At 38.9% G+C, this 19,142-nt stretch overlaps 1 pseudogene; it reads right to left on the minus strand.

The window, feature by feature from the left end:
* LOC149302807 (uncharacterized) overlaps positions 1-19,142 on the minus strand; it is a 43,173-nt pseudogene that overhangs the window by 3,834 nt on the left and 20,197 nt on the right.

Raw genomic sequence — 19,142 nt, forward strand, 5'->3', positions numbered from 1 at the left:
CCCTCCATAATATATACATTACAGCACATTGCCAGTGCTCTGGAACGCGTTGACTACTCAACAGTACCACTACATTTCATGTACACAATTCTGGAACGTATTTGTTTTATTCACACAACGTGGACTATTTCAGAGAGGAGGGGTCTCCAGAAGCTACATGCATGTATCCACACACTGTAAGTAGCAATTATTTTGCACTGATCTGTCTTTTATCTCAAGGAAATCATGGACTCCACCTCAATACAAAAGGAGCTTATGGGCTTGGGACAGGAATGACAGTCCCTGTACCACATGACCCTGTGTAGCACCACTACTCAATGGGCCAGTTAAAAGAGACACCACTAACCACGCACCTCCATGTTATGCCCCGTTTTTGCAACCGTATGTCCTACTTTTTGTGCATTGTATGCCGTACCATTTCGAGTGGTCTGCTCCTGAGCTGTGAGGTCTATGTATGGGTTTGGCATTCCTCCCTTACTGTACTGCTATTCTCTGCTGCTCGTGGGGGTCGCACCCACGTGTATCTGTATTTCCCACACTTGTGGGCGTCATGGGTTATTATGCGCATGTATGCTACCTACTGTAACCTCTGGCATGTTGTATTGCTGCCTGTGTTCCCTTCCCCCTCTCCTTCTGGGAACCACGCACCTCCATGTTATGCCCCACTTTTGCCTTCGTATGTCCTGCTTTTTGTGCATTATATGCCGTACCCCTCCCAGTGGTCTGCTCCTGGGCTGTGAGGTCTGTGTATGGGTTTGGGATTTCTCCCTTACTGTACTGCTATTATCTGCCGCTCGTCTGGACCGCGCCCTCATGTCTATGCTTCTTTGGGATGCCTCAAATGTATTTCCCACACTTGTGGGCGTCATGGGTTATTATGCGCATGTATGCTACCTGCTGTAACCTTTGGCATAATGTATTGCTGCCTGTGTTCCCTTGTTTTCCTTTCCCTTCCCTGATTTTTCCTTTCTGTACCCCTGATTCCTTCGAAAATCTCAATAAATATTGATTTACCCTAAAAGAGACACCACTGATCTCCACAACCTGCCCATCGACATTATGGAGGGCTGTACAGAGTCCACCAATTGCCAAATCACCTATTAAAATTAGATTAAAAAAAAAGTCAGACCTTATGTTTTAATCTCCTGACTTCAGAGTCTGCAGCATCAAGGTTAGGATGTCTGGCTCCTTCTTCATATTTGGCCTGTTTTTCAGCTTCAAGTCCTTTGAGCTTCTTTTTAGTTGCTTTCAAGAGTGTCTTCAGCCTATATATATATATATATATATATATTTAATATTGTGTTGTGTTATTTTCTACACCATTTCACAGAAGTCTGAGAATCACAGAATTCCCTCTGTACAGATAAAATAAAAATTTCAGCAGCTTTACCTAGCCATTTCTCCTTGCAATTCATTGTTTCTCTTAACTTCCTGATCAAAGCGCGTCTCAAAAGACTTCTTCAATTCTACCAGTTTCTTCACCTTCTTTCTCTCACATTCAACCTGGAAAGAACGGACAGATCATTTTTTTTTTAAATGGTCACATATGCTAAACCATTGGCTCATGTAGATTGCTCCCAAATATCATCACACCATCATTCTTTTCAGATAAACATATGAACCACACACCTATCCAACCCAGTTTAATTCTCCCATACAAACTATTTCCTTGTGCTTAATATTTCACTCTGCAGTGACAAATGATTCCCACTTTGCAAGAAAAGTCATTCTTACACATTTGGTTTTACATGGCTCATCAGTGATATATCATTATTCATAATACTTAACATTATATTTATTCAGTTCTAATGGGTTAGCAGTCCCTGAAGAACCTGCTGTTTGCATTTGAAGTCGTAGATTATTTACAAGTTTATAAGGGACATTCATTGTGTTTAACAGCCAAGAGAAGTAAGTTTATGGTGGTGGCTAGGCTTTTGTGCAAGCAAAGCACCACACTGGCAATACCACCATTATGTTTCCTTTTATATACAGCAATAACATGCCTTTTTGGACAGTTGTTTAAAATGATTTAACATACCCTCTTGAGAAATCACAGCTATAGGAAACTAAAGAGATATAAGGGCAGTCTAGAAGGCAAGAATCATATTCAGTCTCACAGCATTTTGGACCTTCCTCTGGTGGGATATATAGGGACACTAGTGTCAGTTTGTCTCCATGCCCCCCACCACCCTCATGAACCTCAGACATAGGATGCAAAGGGCAGCCTGCACTGCATTAACTTCATTTAATGATATACAATATGACAGGGCTCGACAAATCCCAGGCGCCAGGTCGCCATGGCGACAGAGAATTTTGTCCTGGCGCCTAGGTGTTTGTCAGCCTGTTACAGCCACAAAAAATTGCCACGCGGGGCGCTGCTGAGTGTCTGCCCACTCCGAGCCCGCCCCCGAGCCTGAGATCACTCCCACGGAGTGATCCTGTAGGCTGAAAACACGGTTGCAGGAAAACCAGCAATTGCGTTTTCAGCTGCCACAGGCAGCTTCAGGGAAGGTGGTTGAGTGTTGATTGGGTGTCCACACAAGTGTGGGGACCTGACACAATATCCCCCAGCTGCCTGATCACTCCATGAGAGCGACAATGCAGCGTTAACCCCTTCAATGCCACAATCGTGGCATTTAGGGGTTAATTCCCATTTTGTAAGGGGCTCTGCTGCTGGTGGTCTGCCTGGAAGCAGACCAGCAACAGCAAAAATGAGCCCCCACAAGCCCTTTGATGATTCCTGTAGGCATGGAAGCCTACAGCAGTCATCAGAGACTCCCCCCTGCAATGGCTGGTCTATAGACCAGCAATTGCGTCCCAGCTGCCAGAGGCAGCTTCAGGGACAGGGGAGAGGGTTCTTTGGTCTCCACATGAGTGTGGAGACCAGCCCCAACACCCCCCTGCTGCCTGATCGCTCCATGAGAGCGACAGTGCAGCGTTAACCCCTTCAATGCCACAATTGTGTATGACACATTCGTGGCATTGCAGGGGTTAACATTTGTCCCCACAAGCTTGTGGGGACTAAATATCTGTCAATGCTGTGCTCCAATGGAACATCAGCATTGAAAGAGTTAAAAAAAAAAAAAAATCAGGAAAATAATAAAAAAAAAAAAAAACAGCACTGACCTGAAAGTCCAGGGTGCTTCCAGGTCAAACGCTGTGAGTTTAGTAAGTGGGCTGATGATGATCAGATCACTCCTGACCAACTGTTGGTTTTAAAAAAATCCTGGCTCCTAACTTTTTTAGCTGGCGCCTAGATTCACAACAAATTTGTCAAGCCCTGCAATATGATATTAGGACTATATTTAACAGACAGACAAATAGGCAAGCTGCCTGGTGCCTAGGCTTACTTTAGGGCCCACAGCCCTCGACAGTGGCCATAGTCCAGAAAAGGTCTGTGCTGCTGCTGGCACAGACCTCTAAACATCCCCCCACCTTAAGCCCCTGCTGTTGAAGAACATTGAAATGCTATAACCTGGTGCCCAGCAGCAGGTGGCACTTGGACCACAGCGTTGGTGTTAGCCGATAGATGAGCAGACTTGCAGTCAGGTGCACAGGGTAGCTTTCCCCAGGCCCCATTTATGTTTAGAGACAGTCCTGGAAGAGCATTGTATGGAATGCAGGACAGGTCTTGGACCATTCAAAAACAAGTAGTTATTCATAACTGTATGAAGAATACAAGAAGACCCAGTGGTAGTAGTGGACAACCACTAAAACAACAAATTAAAGCTAAATGTGACTTTACCTGATCAGCCAGCTCCGATTTTTCTCTCTCAACACCAGCCAGGCGGATGCTTAATCGAGATATGGACTTCAACTCTTCCTCCCAAAGATTATGACTATCATGGGCAGGTTTCATGTGCACCTATAAATATAAAAAACATCTTTTTTTACAAATTATCCAGTCAGCTCCAAAATGCACCCTTCTGGCACATATAGTTTAACAGAATGACAGGAAGAAACACATATATAGCTTTTATTCAAAAAAGTGCAACTGTTGACACAGCATGCAGTCATGTACAATTAATGTATTTATTTAATATATATATATGCTAGTAATTCTAGTCCAAATGCAGTCTTATCTCTATAGTAACCAACATAATATCGTTGCATCAGAACAGCCTTTTTATTCTCAACTAGTCCTGCAATTACCTGTTGGCTCAGTTTCTCTTCCAGGTCAATTTTGGAGGATTGCACATGAGTTAGTAGTTCTTCCATACGATTCCAACTCTGTAAAAAAACACAAGGAAAGTACCAAAACACTGTGCTTCAAATACATATATGCCGATAGTTACAATTATGAAGAAATCAATAAACAGATATACAAAGCCATATGTCCAGTTAACGAGCCCAGCACACGACAGGTTTGCCAAAGATTTAGCAATACGAATATTCAAGTACGACATTGCATTTGCAGAAATTTTAGTTCTAGAAATGAATGAAAATTTAAGACCTAGAATAAACAAAACTTACCGAAAGAGATTCCTTTAGCTCTTTCTGAAGGATTTCAGTTTGACTTGTTTGTTGTTTTGCTGCTGTCTCAAATTTAGCATTTTCAATTTCAAGCCTTAAAAGGATAAATGATACTTTAATGTAGCAGCACAAATAAAACACAGTAAAAATGGATACAACTGCTACCTGTTCCCCCAGAGTTACCCATTTTTTCTTTCATTTTTTTTAGTTAAAGTTAGGACCAGTCCTCCAATTTGGCCTTCACATGTCATGGGTCCTCCACCAGTTCCCCCATGCAACTAGCATTCGAATATTTGCGGTTTTAATTTCTAGGAGTTTTATTTTTGTCTAGTTTCTGATTTTCTTGGTGGAGCATGGGCCCCATCTAGTGACCAATTATTATCACACAGTAATAATACATTTTCTTCCTCTACCGCTCCTGTACTCCAGAGTCATCCCAGGCCTTACATGATGGTTCTATAACAGAAGAATTGGCAGCTGCCAGCCTACAAGTTACAGATATCTACACGGCCAGTGGTTCTTCCAGCTTGGACTACTCATGGGTTTCCTCTTGCAGAAAGCAACACATGGGGCAGAGCTTCCGACTGGCTTTTATTTGTCAGTTAAGGACTCAAGGAAATGAAGACTTTGCAGAGACTTTATGCTTAGACAGGCATCCCTTCACTCATTTTTCACATTACATTTGTTTGTGCCTGGACATAATGGGTTATTTTAATTTGGAACTTTTTTCCAGATCAAAGGGGAGCTCTAAAAAACCACCAGGGCCTAAACACTGCAAGCTCAGCAACTCTGGATAAGATCTTTTTTTGTGCTATGGTAGCCAGGTGCCCTGTGGGTTAAACTACGGTTGGGATACTCCAACTCCAACCAGAGTTCTCACCTATCTCTTTGTGGAGGCTCAGACCATCAAGCCCTCATGCCACCCTGGCAAAATCTGTGGCTGCCTCCAACATTTCAAAAAAGAGTGTTTAGCAAACGTCCCAAATCCTTGGACTTCTGTTCTCAAAAGACTTAAGAGTCAAGCTTTACATTTTAAAAGCCCTTAGCAATTACTAACATTTTTTATGCTACAGACATCTATGAGACTTGTCTTTAAGACACTCTGCAGCAACACTGATGTTTGACCAACTGGAAAAAAAGGAGTTTGACCCAATGGCCCAAGCAGACAACCTAGCCTTGACAAGTGGCAACATTCACTGTGTGTGGCAGATATACATATCAAGCACCATGCTCGTTTAGTGCATATTTACTGTAGCTCAAGCTCGGTAGTACTTACCTCTGCACATGTTGCTCCAACTGTTTGACAGATTTGTCAGCTTCAGCAGCTACAAGAGAGAATTCCTGACTTTTCTGGACTGCAGCACAAATTTCTCTTTCTTTGTCATCTAACAGGTTTTTTAAATGGTGGTTATGTCTTTCCGATTGAAGGAATTGCTCCTCCATATCCTGGAGCTACAAAAAATAGCAAATTTAACAATTTCTAACTCAACCAATACATGCATATATAGTGCATATAATATAAATTCATTTGGGAGGAAAACATTACAATCCGGTCTACAAAAACAATGTTTTAAAGAAAGCTAAAACAAAAAACAGACAAAAATAAAATAAAAACATGTAAACTCACTTCCCAGAATTAGACAACAAATAAACACATATCAAAACCTTTGACCAAAATACAGGATATTCTAACTCCAATGTGAAAATCGGTTAATAAAGTTCACGCTATTAACATGACTAAATCCTTCTTCTGATAACTAGTAGCAAACAATAGAGCAAAACAATATATAAATGTGTATCTACTCAGAGTTCAAATTGATAAACACTTTTCATTAAGGATGTATATTTCACATGGAACACTGATTTTTTAAAAAAAATTTGTAGTTAGATTAACATTTGTATTAATGGAAATATTGGACATATTTATTGTTTATTATTTGCAGCTAATGAGAAATATTACCTTCATTTTGCAGTTTTCTAATTCTTTTTGAAGGTGCTGTTTTTTGTCTTCAAGGTCATTACGGTATCGAGTTATGACTTCTAGGGAAGCTTCAGACATAGCTAACTTCTTCAGAGCATCAGCTAATTCATTCTGCAGATTTCTCAGTGAACTCTAGGGGAAATTCATTTTGAATCATGTTAATAAAACAAATAAGTACATTTTTAACTGAAAACCTCATTTTATCCAAGTAGATCAGACTTGATGACCAAAAAAAAAAAGTTATATCATTCTTCTATTTAAAAATAGATTAAAACATTTGTTTATTGCCTCTTAAATGATCTACTTAAATTAGAATAATAAAGACAAACAAAAAAAAAACCTGTTTTTACCTCTCTTTCAACCTTTTCAGTTTCAAGCTTATAGATTTGTTCTCGAAGCTCATTTGATTTGTTGATTAGATCCTTGTTTCTTTCTTCTACTAGGTGGACTTGTCTTTCGTTGTCAGCCCGAACCTTATTGAATATATCAGTAAATCTGTCCTGGATTTCGCTCACGGTCTTATCTTTGGTGATGCCTTTGTTTTGGACATCTTCCAGCTGTTGACGAAGCTGTATGTTCTCACTCTGGAGTTGTGCCAGCCTCTCCTGCACGGACTCTTGTTTTATTATGTTTTTGTTGGTTTGCTCTCTCTCGAGTTGGAGCGTACGTTCAAGTTTCTCTGTCCTGTCCTGAGCTTGCACCAACTCTCTTTGTGTACTTTCTAGAAGAAGACATTTCTCTTGGAGAGATAATCCTACTCTGTGTAGTTCGTTCTCTAGGCCGTTACACTTAGCTTCAGTTCTGCTAAGCTGTTGAGAGGTGTTGTTGTTAGTTTCACGTAAGTTGGAGAGGTCATGATTTAATTTGTCTTTGGAACGCATCCACTCATCACGCTCTCTTTGTAAGGTGCGTTCGATATCTGTTTTTAACAACTGGAGTCTTTCCAGCTCCTGTAATGCAGTGGTCAGACGGGAACGGATTGACTCCACTTCATTTTCTAGTCTTTCTTTGGATTGCTTTTCATGTTCTAACTTAGTGCACAACATAGAGGCCTCTGTCTTTAACACGTTGAGCTGTCTGTTATATTGGTAAACACTTTGCGTTAAGGTTTCTTCGTTATTTTTTAAATCTCTTCTAAGGTCATCAATTTTTTCCTTTAACATCTCATTTTCCTCAATATATTGGCTTTCTTCTTCGTTAGTATTAGACTGGAGTTTTAATAGCTCTTCCTTAACTAAAACAATTTCCTCTTGTAGTTTAAGATTCTTTTGTATTAAATCTTTTTCCCCTGCATCAGAGGGTTGAGCAAGTACCTGTTAATAGACATAGGAGCCCTGATGAAATAAAAGCGTATTTTGTAATTGGATTGTCAGAAATGGAGGTTGCTTGCCATACCCAAGGTTGTGAGGTAACGTGTCCACAGCTCAGAAGGACACACCAAGCACATAGAGGAGATATTGCAGACATTTAACAGTTGCAAGCATTAACAGACACATCAAAAAGGAGCTGTAGTTTAAGAAGAGACGCAGAATTTGTATATGACCGACATGGCCAACACTCAGTGACTATGACATGGAAATGTAAAAATCATTCTGCCCATCTAGTCTATCTAGGCTGACTAAATATCATGAGACAAGTATACTCGGAGAGCCAAATGATGCCTTGGCAAGATGATGCCTTGGGGGGGTTCTACTTAGAGGTGATCTGCATAAAGGCAAATTGTGACAGGACTTTGGTATCTGATACTTAAAAGTAACGGACACAGTAAATATTATTATTTTTTGTTTTATCTCAGATTCAGCAGTGACATTAAAATGGTTCCGGATATAGCTTTGCTGTCAAGTGGCTACTAACTTTCTGAAGTCACCGTGACACAAAGAGACACACCACACTTCAAAGCTGGTGCACCCGGTTTAAGCATCAAATTAGTCAAGACTATTTTCTGCATCGTAACATAACATTCATTATTTTGTATACAAAAGGCAATAATGATGCATAATAGCATTTTGTTTATTTTGCCGTGTATTTTTAATGGAAAGCTCTGTTATTGCAAAACATCTTAAGTAAAATTACCTCAGCAGTTTTTGCCTGAAGTATCTTTGCCTCTTGCTCTTCGTTTTTCCTCCTCAAATTATACAGGGTTTCTTCGTCAATAACTCTAGCATTACGTTCTTGAGTCAGCAGCCTTTGAGCTTCATTGCGTTCCTCTTCAACCTGAAAAACAAAAGCAACTATGAAAATGCCTGACCATAATTTATTGATATGTGAAAGGTATGGGATTTTTTGGAAGGTTGATATCCTGCAACAAATATGTTTTAGTCTATGAGATACATTCTGCTATAGACATATTGTAGACTATGACATTAGCCGCCTTAACTGTTTTTCCAAGTCTGTACCACCACATCACTAAATTTCAATCAAGAATATAAGAGCATGGTACAAAATCAGCTAACAGGGTCAACCTGTTTCATATTGTTCCGCAGGCTTCGCAATTCAAGCTCCAGGTTTCGTAAGGTCAGTTCCAGCTGTTGTTTCTCCTGCATTTCTTTGCAGCATTGATCCTCCTTTTTTCTTAGTTGATCTCCAACTTTCTCATGGAGCATCTCTGCATTCTTCCTTTTCTCCTCCTCTTGCTTCAGAGAAAATCTAAAAAAAAATAAAGAGCAAAGACATGGGTTTTAACAATCACAATCACATTTTTTTTTTACATGATGTACACATAAACTCCCAAAATTAACACCCCAAATCAGGAAGGCAAATCAGACAGACTAAGCAGTGAAGTGGAAGTGAAAACGAAGGGAAATATTTAACCTTAAGCTGCTGAGATCACTCTCAAAATCCAGTTTCTGGTGCTCCAGCATTGACTCTAGTTCTCTTTTTGTATCCTTAATCTGCTGCAGGTCCTTCCTTTCATTTTCCAGGTTCTTTACTTTTTTTGCCAGAAATACATGTCTACCTTTCTCTTTTTGGACAGATCTTTCATATTCTTGGATTAAGTTCTGTATTTTTAACAGGTTCACTGAATCTGCATAAAAGATAACAAATACATGATATCATTAAATAAAAGATGGGTATTTAATGTATTATTTAATTAAAAGGACCATACGTACTAATACACAATGCATAATAAACTAAAATAAAGTATTAAATACCTAGACCTGCAGCATTGAGTTGGTCTATTAACAAAGCTGCGTTTCTGAACGTTGAGCAGAGTAATTCATTCTCATCAGTTCCAGTGTCAGATGAATGACTTAAGTCATCAGATTCATCAGGATTCCACATCTAGAACAAAACCATATGTTAATAAGGTTGAGGGACTATATGCACCATGTCTGAAACACAAAATATGTGCCACAAACTACTTATGCTCCTCTGCGCTATGCACTTAGACAACCTCCACTGTCGACACTTCCGGCGGGGCTTCTATGGTGGATCACTGGAAGGTTATGTCGAGCTGGTGCTCCACCATAGAAGCCCCGGCGGAAGTGCTGGCAGTGGAGTTTGTCTATGCGCATCGCGCAGATGTCCACCGGCTGCCAGAGAGTAGGATCCAGATGCAGCGCTGCGGGGGATCTAGAGCCTAACCCTGCTGCTTGCCCACAGTAGGGCTAAATGTAAAAGAAAACAAACACCCGCCCAGCGCCAGTAGAGCATTTGTGAGGTCAGGCACAGACTCCAGATGTGCTGCCACAAGGTAGTTTTTGAGTAAAGTGCAAATTCTTATACAAACCAATGTCATAAGCACCCAGCCACTGAACACCTTGCTAATCAGTTTCGGCCTACTTGCAGCTATTTTATCAAGTCTACTTGTTTGAATGCCAAGTCTTGAGGGATAGCCTTTTCCTGCAAGTGCCTGTTTAATATGATTCAGCTTCTAGTTGCTCATTACTGATCCAATTAAGCTCAATGGGGTAACCAAATATTTGGATATTATTTTGTACCTTTCCCCAATTTATACATTATCTACATAACATTCTATTATCTACAACTTCTATAGACTGCACTTTGGTATAATTTTTGCTTCAAATCATTAGCTTGACTTTAGCATGATCTTCCAACAGTGTGATTTTTGCTCAGAAATTTGACAGCAACTTGAATGGTTAATAGGCGAGTAAGGATAGTAAAGTAAAGTGATTTAAGAAAAACCGAGACAAAATACATCACACACAAAAACATGAAAATTACCTTGTCTCTCCAATTAGTGTGAATTCCAGCCTCCCTAAAATAAGTAAACAAGACAAATTACGTATGTCTATATCAATGGAAACAAGGGAAACGTGGAAAGTGAGAGTGGAAGAAAGAGGGCTCAACAGGAAAGCAACAACGTTCTAAGTAGAGAAGGTCTTAATCGTATTATCACTACTAATTATTACATAAAAAAAAGATCTATTAGCTTGAAGACCTCCCTAAATTCTATGCAACACCTTTCTGAAGACCAAAACATGAATAAGGCAATGCCTTCCATCATTCTACATACATGTTAGGGGGTGTATTTGTTTTGTGTGTCTTTGTTAGGAGTATGCATAGCCTGCGCACCAACCTCCCTCCCTTCTACTTCATGCTATAAACAAACACCATATACTAAATGTGCAGGGGAAGATTTCCATTGCAAAATAAATTTTATTTTTGTCTTACCCTCCTTCATCCTCCTGCGAGGCATCACTGAATGTACTGTCATCATACATTTCAGGTAGCTTCCCATTCTCACAAGGAATATCATGACTATTGCGGCCAGAATGCAACTTGGTGTTAAATATTACATTTTTAGTTCCTTCTGTCATACTTGTATTTTTCCTTAAACAAAAAGAAATATACATTTTATTAAAATGGTCAGCTGCTGTACATACTTTGTATGCAAAAGGCAACTCAATGTCTGTTGCTTGCAGGATACACTACTTCTTCCTACACATTATGTAAAAATTATGTAATTATTACACATATAGTTACAAGGCAGGAAAGACTATTGTTCTATTATCCTAAAGTTTCTTACCACACCCTAACACTTACTCTTCATTGTCTATACCAAGTGCAAGATTAAGTTTTTCTACTAAAAAAATAACGCATTACTTCCTTACCCTGTAGATGGTCTATGCCTCGGTATTTGTTTTTGTTCTTCTTGTACATCAGAAACAGTAGTTCTTTGAGCAAATTTCTTGGCGCTTCCATGGGATACATCCGCCTCTTTTGATAAGCTGTCCCCTTTCTCCACTTCTGTATGAGACTAGAATGGGGAAATGCAAAAGATGAATACGGTTATAGTTGCTTACAATTGGGTAGTAACACACATATAAAAAAACCCGACACAAGGTACAAAGCTACAACATAAAAACATATTGAATCAATGAAAAAAGCAATTACTTTCCATGATGTGTACAAATGCATCAAACATTGAGTTATGGAAGCCCATGAACAATCAGAAGAATTGAGAGAGCAATAGTATTGAGAAGGAGCTGATGTAAGATGAGACAGCTGAAACACACACCACGGCAAAACAAAAAAGTGTCCCAATGGCAATCCACAGTTAGTTTTAATGGCAGATGGACTGAAAACAGAGCTGAAAACACACAATTGTCCAAGAGGCAGACACCCCGATAAAATTCCTCAAAGAGATTGGGTCTACAGAAGGCAAGTGTCTACCTTGTTCTGAAGCTGTTCTCTGCCTTGTGCCAAATTTAGGAATACTGTTTGTAGCATTCCTACCTCATTCTTAAATCTTTGCATATCTTTCTCCAGTTGTTGATCCAAAAGCTTCTTGGTAACCTCACCATAGGAAAGTTGGGACAAACCTGAATTGTCAAATTGAGTTTGTTGGAGTTGAATTTCACCACAATCGTTTGACTGTGTAGGGTTTGCAGTTTTATCAGCGCCTTTATTACCATGAGTATTAACATTCACTTCCGTGTTAAGGTCATTGTCACAATTAATAGACTCATTGCCCCTCTCTTGACCAGCAGTTTCACTGTCTGGCTTCTTCAGGTCAAGCAGTGTTTGCTCTTCTTTAAATGCCAAGACTTTCATCTCGTTTTCATGTCCGGTGTGGTTTTCAGTGAAACGAACGCTATGGGGATTGTCCTCTTTTGGTGAATGCATGGTATTTTTACTGGTTTTGGAAACCAATGACTTTTTCTTGTTTTCCTTACTTTCCCCAAATTTCTCTTTAAGTTCCGCTGTAACGTCCTTGAAGTGTATTTTGACCTCCCTTTTCTCATTGTCAACCCACATTTTTTCATATCTTTCCTCCCAGGGCTCTTCAGAGTCTGATGATGATGATTCCTGGTTGTTGCCAGAACTTTGTATTGCCTTGCATTCAGATGGCTGTTGTGAAACCAATTGATAATTTACATCGCTCCTAAATTCTGGGCCCATTGTCAAGTTTGATGCCTTTAGCATGTCATCAACCTCCATTACATATGTAGACAAAACAAATCAGAAAATTGATATGTTACAATTTATTTATTAATAGGTTGATATTAAGCTCAAATTGGACAATGCATACTAGCGTTTCTGATTAGTAGAAAAAAAACTTGACAGCAGAACCAACTTGGATAATTATTTCTGCTGCAAGAACTCAGAACTTAACTCCTCCTTGCTCTTTTCTTTTGCCTGGAAGAGACATATGGCTATCCTGAATATATTTCCCTCACTTCATTAACCTCTAAAACGTCTGATGGGAGGCTCTTCCATTTTGCGTGAAAGCTTTGTTACATTACATGTAAACCTCTGACTGTCTGTGCTTTTGTAACGTTTTCCAACTAGCTTGAGAACGCTTTTGATTCATCCACACAACAATACTTGATGGAGATTTCCAGTTTAAATGGTTAAACTATGTTAATAGATTACATATTGTGAATAGTCACAGCAAGAGGAAAAAAAATGGTTATGAAGGAAATCCTCACATCCTTCACATGTACTTCTGGAGCCTGCAAATTCAACCATGACACTTACCCTAAAAATCACATTGGCTAAACTCAAAATATCTACCTAGCACCATTTTATTCAAAAGGATTTTAAAAATCTTCACCTATTAGAAAAAATTCACTTTGATTAATATTTAGACAAAAACATATGAACTGATTACATTTTTTAAAAGCAAATAGAATAGCTGGATAAAAGATCTGAAGACTTACCACTACTGGCTTGTGTTCTGCTGTGGCCGTTAAATTTGAGGAGTCTATGAAGAAACAAATTAACACTGAAAACAGTTGTAGAGTGCAAAAAGTAATGTAACAGTACGTGATTCTAATCTGTCCCAAAGGTGTTCAATGGGGTTAAGATCAGGGCTCTGTGCAGGCCACTCACGTTCCTCCACACTAAACCCGGGAAACCATGTCGTTATGCATCTGGCTTTGTACAAAGTGGCATTGTCATGCTGCATCAGGAAATGTCCTCCCCCAAACTGACATTACAAAGTTTGAAGCATACAAATTTTCTAAAATGGCTTTGTGTACTGTAGCATTAACATTATCCTTCACTGGAACCAATAAGCTCAAACCCTGAAAAACAACCCCCAGAACATTATTCCTCGGCCACGGAACTTAATAGTAGGCACTATGCATTCGGCAGTTCTGCTATGTGAGTGTGCGCGGTCTATTGCTTTGTGGCCAAGCAGCTGTTACTCCCAGGCGCTTCCATTTCACAATAAACAGCACCTACAGAGGACTGGGTACACGTAGCAGGGCAGAAACGTCACAAACTGACTTATGGGAAAGATGGCATCCATCGACAATCCCACTTTTAAAGTCACTGAGCTTTTTAATATGATTCATTCTACTGTCAATGTTTGTCTATGGAGATGGCTGTCTACGTGCCTGATTTTATATACCTGTATAGCAATTGTTATGGCTGAAACCCCTAAACACAATAATCAGGAGGTCTGGGCTTTTCAATATTTGGATCCATCACATACAGTGCTGCTGCCATGGCTCCCTCTCCTTTTATGTATCTTTAAACACACTCACAACAGACAAAAAGGTACAGCACACAGGGGAGGATCAACCCCACGAAACAGGAAAAGACCTACAATGCATGTTCTAGTATCCACCCACTACAGAGCTGCACAACCATTGTGACCTCCCCTCATTCACTAAACACTGTAATGCATTTCTGGTTATTATACAGGAACCCACAAGACAAAGTAAATAGTATTTTTCAATGTGCTGTACCCTAACAATCCTCCACTTAAATGCACACCCACGGATCCTCCCAAGGAACAGGTGCCAAAGACCCACAAAACACCCCCAACAGAAACAACGACAAATTCAGGTTTCGCACTAGAAGAATTAATGTAAAGTTCAATAAAGTTCTAATACACAGGCATAAACAGTAGGCAAAAAGGCACAAACCTTTAACCCATAAGAGAACCCCACGTGGATACATGGCAGACATCACTCAGCCCCGCACAACAGCTATTCCCAGTTGCCCAGAACCGAGCAGTAAGAGTGAGATGTAACTTTGCAATAAAAACAGTAAACATAATATAATTTACCACCCATGTTCTTCACTTGCTGCAAATTCTTGTTGGTGGACTCCAGACCTTTGCCCTGCATGTCGGACTCTTTTTCCACTGGATCTGGAGAGGCAATGGCAGGCTTTTCTAGTGTGGCAGGTATTGATTCAGGAAGCAGTTTGCCAGGCTTTGGATTAAGATTGCTTTGATCAAGAGAATCACTAGTCGAATCCCAATCAGACAAATCTAAGAAATAATCAGTATTGTTAATATTTTATACTCAGTAAACATACACATATACTAGCCTATGTGCCGGTCATTGAAAATTACATTTGTATCATATCATCCAGAAATACATCAGCCTGCTGGACGCTTGCGTTGATTAGATACAATCTGGGCTAGTAGAAAAATGTATCTGGCTGTATCACATGAGATTTTTTGTCCCACTCAATGCGCACACTACTGCTGCCGCTTGGTTAAAGCAAGCATTATAGCATAATACATACATTATTAATATTTTTTATTTATAAAGCGCCGACAGATTCCGCAGCGCAGTACAAGGTAACATTTTTACAGATAACGACAAGTACAAAATGACAAGCAATTGGCATACAGATACAAGAGGAATGGAAAGCCCTGTTCCCGCAGGAATTTACATTCTAGGTGGATAAGGGGTGAGAAACAGGAGAAACATTACCTTCCATACCACCAGCATCATCTAGCAGCAAGTCTGCTATCACATCTAAAAGCAAAAAGAAAAATACAATTTAGTAGTTGTTCTGCACCAGTAGGTCATAAAATCAGGGTAGGGGATCATATGCATGTCGGGATTCATCATCTGCCCAAATCTATTTTTTTGGCTAGTATTCTCATCTCTCAATGACAAGAGCCAGTTCTCAACCAAAAATGGCCAGACTAACATTACATTGCAGGATAGTCATCAAATTTCCTAAAATGAAAATCTACAAACACACATAAGGAAATACTAAGATTTGAAGAGTCTACAGATTTAAAGTATATGTTCCAAAGCATTGTGGCTTTCCTCAATCCACCTCAATGTTATTTTATCTGGTTCAATGCCCAAAGCATGTATTTGTGTGCATCTATTTGAGGCTAATAGCACTGACTTTATAACATGCCTGAAGAAGAGACTTGCACTAAGCTGTCTTGAACCCTTATGCTCTAATGGTACAAAGAGAGCAGACAGAAAATATGTAGTTATATTTATATATATATATATATATATATATATATATATATATATATATATATATATATATATATATATATATATATAATATATAATATTCACCACCACTGTTCTTTGCTGGCTGCAAGTGTTTATTGGTGGATTCCAGTACTTTGTCCGGAATGGCAGGCTGCGTACTCTCTGGCTCTTCTTCTTTTGGCTCTGGATACGCAGTGACTGAGGTGGGAATGGCAGGCTTTTTTGGTGGGGCAGTTAAGGGTTCAGATGGCAGCTTTCTAGTCTTTGGAATCAGATTGCTTTGTTCAAGGGAAAAGCTAGATGAATCCCAGTCAGATAAATCTAACAAATCAAAATGACAATGCATGCAGTTAATATTTTACTTATTCAGAATTTATGCAACAGTACCATGCACTATGGTAAACAACATAAGGTAGAAGCAGTTTAAAAAAATAATGAAATATATCTCAAGACTTGAGAAAGGGAGAAGAGATCCTCGAAAGCTTGTCATTCCAAAATTCTGTTACTCCAATAAAAAAAGGTATTATCACAAGATACTTATTTCATCTGTTATTTGATATGGACACCACTGGACTAATATGGCTACAACCTCTACTATTAACATTCTGAATACATTTGGTACTACCACTAAATGGAAAAGAATCCTGACAAGCTATAAAATCAAAATATTAAATATTAAATGTGGATTATAAAGGGGGATAGGAGAAGTTTCATGGTTGTTTCCCCAAACTTTACGCACTTATTTCTGCCCAGATAATGCTAGTGTTACAGTATAACATACACAACACACTACCTTCAATGCCAGCAGGGTCATCTAGCCCCAAGTCTGCCATCACATCTAAAAGGAAAGAACACATTTTAATTGGATGCAGATGCACCATTTGTAAAGGGTTGTAAAAATAGGGAGTGGTGACCATTTGCATGCTGGAATGCTTCATTTCCCAAATTAAAAGATTAAAATAAATAAAAGTTAATATTCTGGATGACCTATTTTCAAAACATCTACAGTATGTTACTGTAAAACCCTTGTCTTAATATAATAATATTGATGGATAAAAAGTACTTTTTTAAAACATGATACAACATTGGGATATTTTCTTTTTAATCTCAAAAAGCTCTAAAAAGGGACAAGTGGAGAGGAATTTGGTTTCTGTATTCACAGAGACTGCAATGTAATAAATAAGGCAGCTCACATATAGTCAATAAAGAAAATAAAACATAGTCACAATTACCACTCGTGTCCTTAAATTCCTGTAAATGTTTGTTGGGGGCATCCAGTTCTTTGCCCCGCGCCGTAGGCTGCATACTCAACGTCTCTTTCTTCGCTGGCTCTGGACACGCAGCGACTTGGTTTGGGGCGGCAGGCTTTTCCAGTGCGGCAAGTATGGGTTTAGGCAGCGGCTTTCTAGGACTCAGATCCACATTTCTTTGATCAACAGAATCACTGGTCGAATCCCAGTCAGATAAATCTAACAGAAAATAATTCATGCTGTTAGTACTTTACTTATAGACAATTTATGTTAAATGATTTTACATAACTAGAGTAAATTATGAAACCATTAGACATTCTCAAAGGCCAAAAAATAAGCATAAACTGTACTCTTTATACAATGATGGAAACAAGTTAGCATAAATAATAATTTTCCACCAAAGGGGAGAAAAAAACAACAAATATTACTAATATACAAGACAGGGTTATAATTGTTAATATAAACCCCTTCTTAATATAATAATATTGATAGGCAAAAAGTACTTATTTAAAACAAGATAGGTAAAAAAAAAAACTCGGGATATTTTAAATTTCTTTTTATCTCAAAAAACTCTAAAAAGGGACAAGTGGAGAGGAATCTATTCACAGAGACTGCAATGTAATAAATAAGGCAGCTGCCATAATTAATAAAGGTGTGTAAAGCACATCAAGGTGATGAAGCAGAAAGAAAATAAAACATAGTAACATTTACCACTCGTGTCCTTAAATTCCTGTAAATGTTTGTTGGGGGCATCCAGTTCTTTGCCCCGCGCTGTAGACTGCATACTCAACGTCTCTTTCTTCGCTGGCTCTGGACACGCAGCGACTTGGTTTGGGGCTGCAGGCTTTTCCAGTGCGGCAAGTATGGGTTTAGGCAGCGGCTTTCTAGGACTCGGATCCACATTGCTTTGATCAAGAGAATCACTGGTCGAATCCCAGTCAGATAAATCTAACAGAAATCAATGCATGCTGTTAGTATTTTACCTATAGATAATTCATATATTGCTTATTTCACCTTATGAACATTAAGCTTCCTTTGATACTCTCAAACGAGCAAGAAAATCTGTGACGATCCAACTACAATGTGGGTGAAAGTGTAGCACAACAGTCCATTCTACCCTCCAAAAATAGCTAATGCTCCAGCCTGATAATAGGGACTAAAGTCGTTTTGTTGGGAATGTTGGCGACTATTGGTGTTTGAATTTGTCCTGTCACTCTGTATTCCATCAAGCAAATGCATATGAGATGTGTCATGTTACATACAATCAAATTAGCCTATATTCTGTCCCTGATATCCAGGTAATTATATTATAGCCTAACAAAAGACACACTACCTTCAATACCGTCAGCATCATCTAGTCCCAAGTCTGCCATCATATCTAAAAGAAAAGAAGGACAATTTCAATTGGAAGCATGAGATTTAATCATTTGCACGCTGGGATCGATAATCTCTTAATTGTACGAGAAACATGTATTACAGTACCTGACTTGAGATTGCTTTCATTCTGTTTAATGGAACGGGAAGTGGAGACATCTTTACTTGTCAAGGCAATTGGCTGCAGTTTAGAAAAAGATGCGTTTATTGTTACAGATGCACTTTATTCATTCAATGCTTTTATGTTGCAGTTTATAAGAACAATAATGATCATGCATCATACCTTGTATATTTCCACAGGAGCAGTTTTTCTTGAAAGATCTGTAGAAGGAAGGGATAAAAAAAAAAATCTGATGTTAGGATTATGACGCAATAGTTTGCTTTTTAAAA

Source organism: Sceloporus occidentalis, unplaced genomic scaffold (genome assembly GCF_023333645.1).
Source record: "Sceloporus occidentalis isolate IW3139 unplaced genomic scaffold, rSceOcc1.0.p SCAF_17, whole genome shotgun sequence".
Classification (NCBI taxonomy): Eukaryota; Metazoa; Chordata; class Lepidosauria; order Squamata; family Phrynosomatidae; genus Sceloporus; species Sceloporus occidentalis.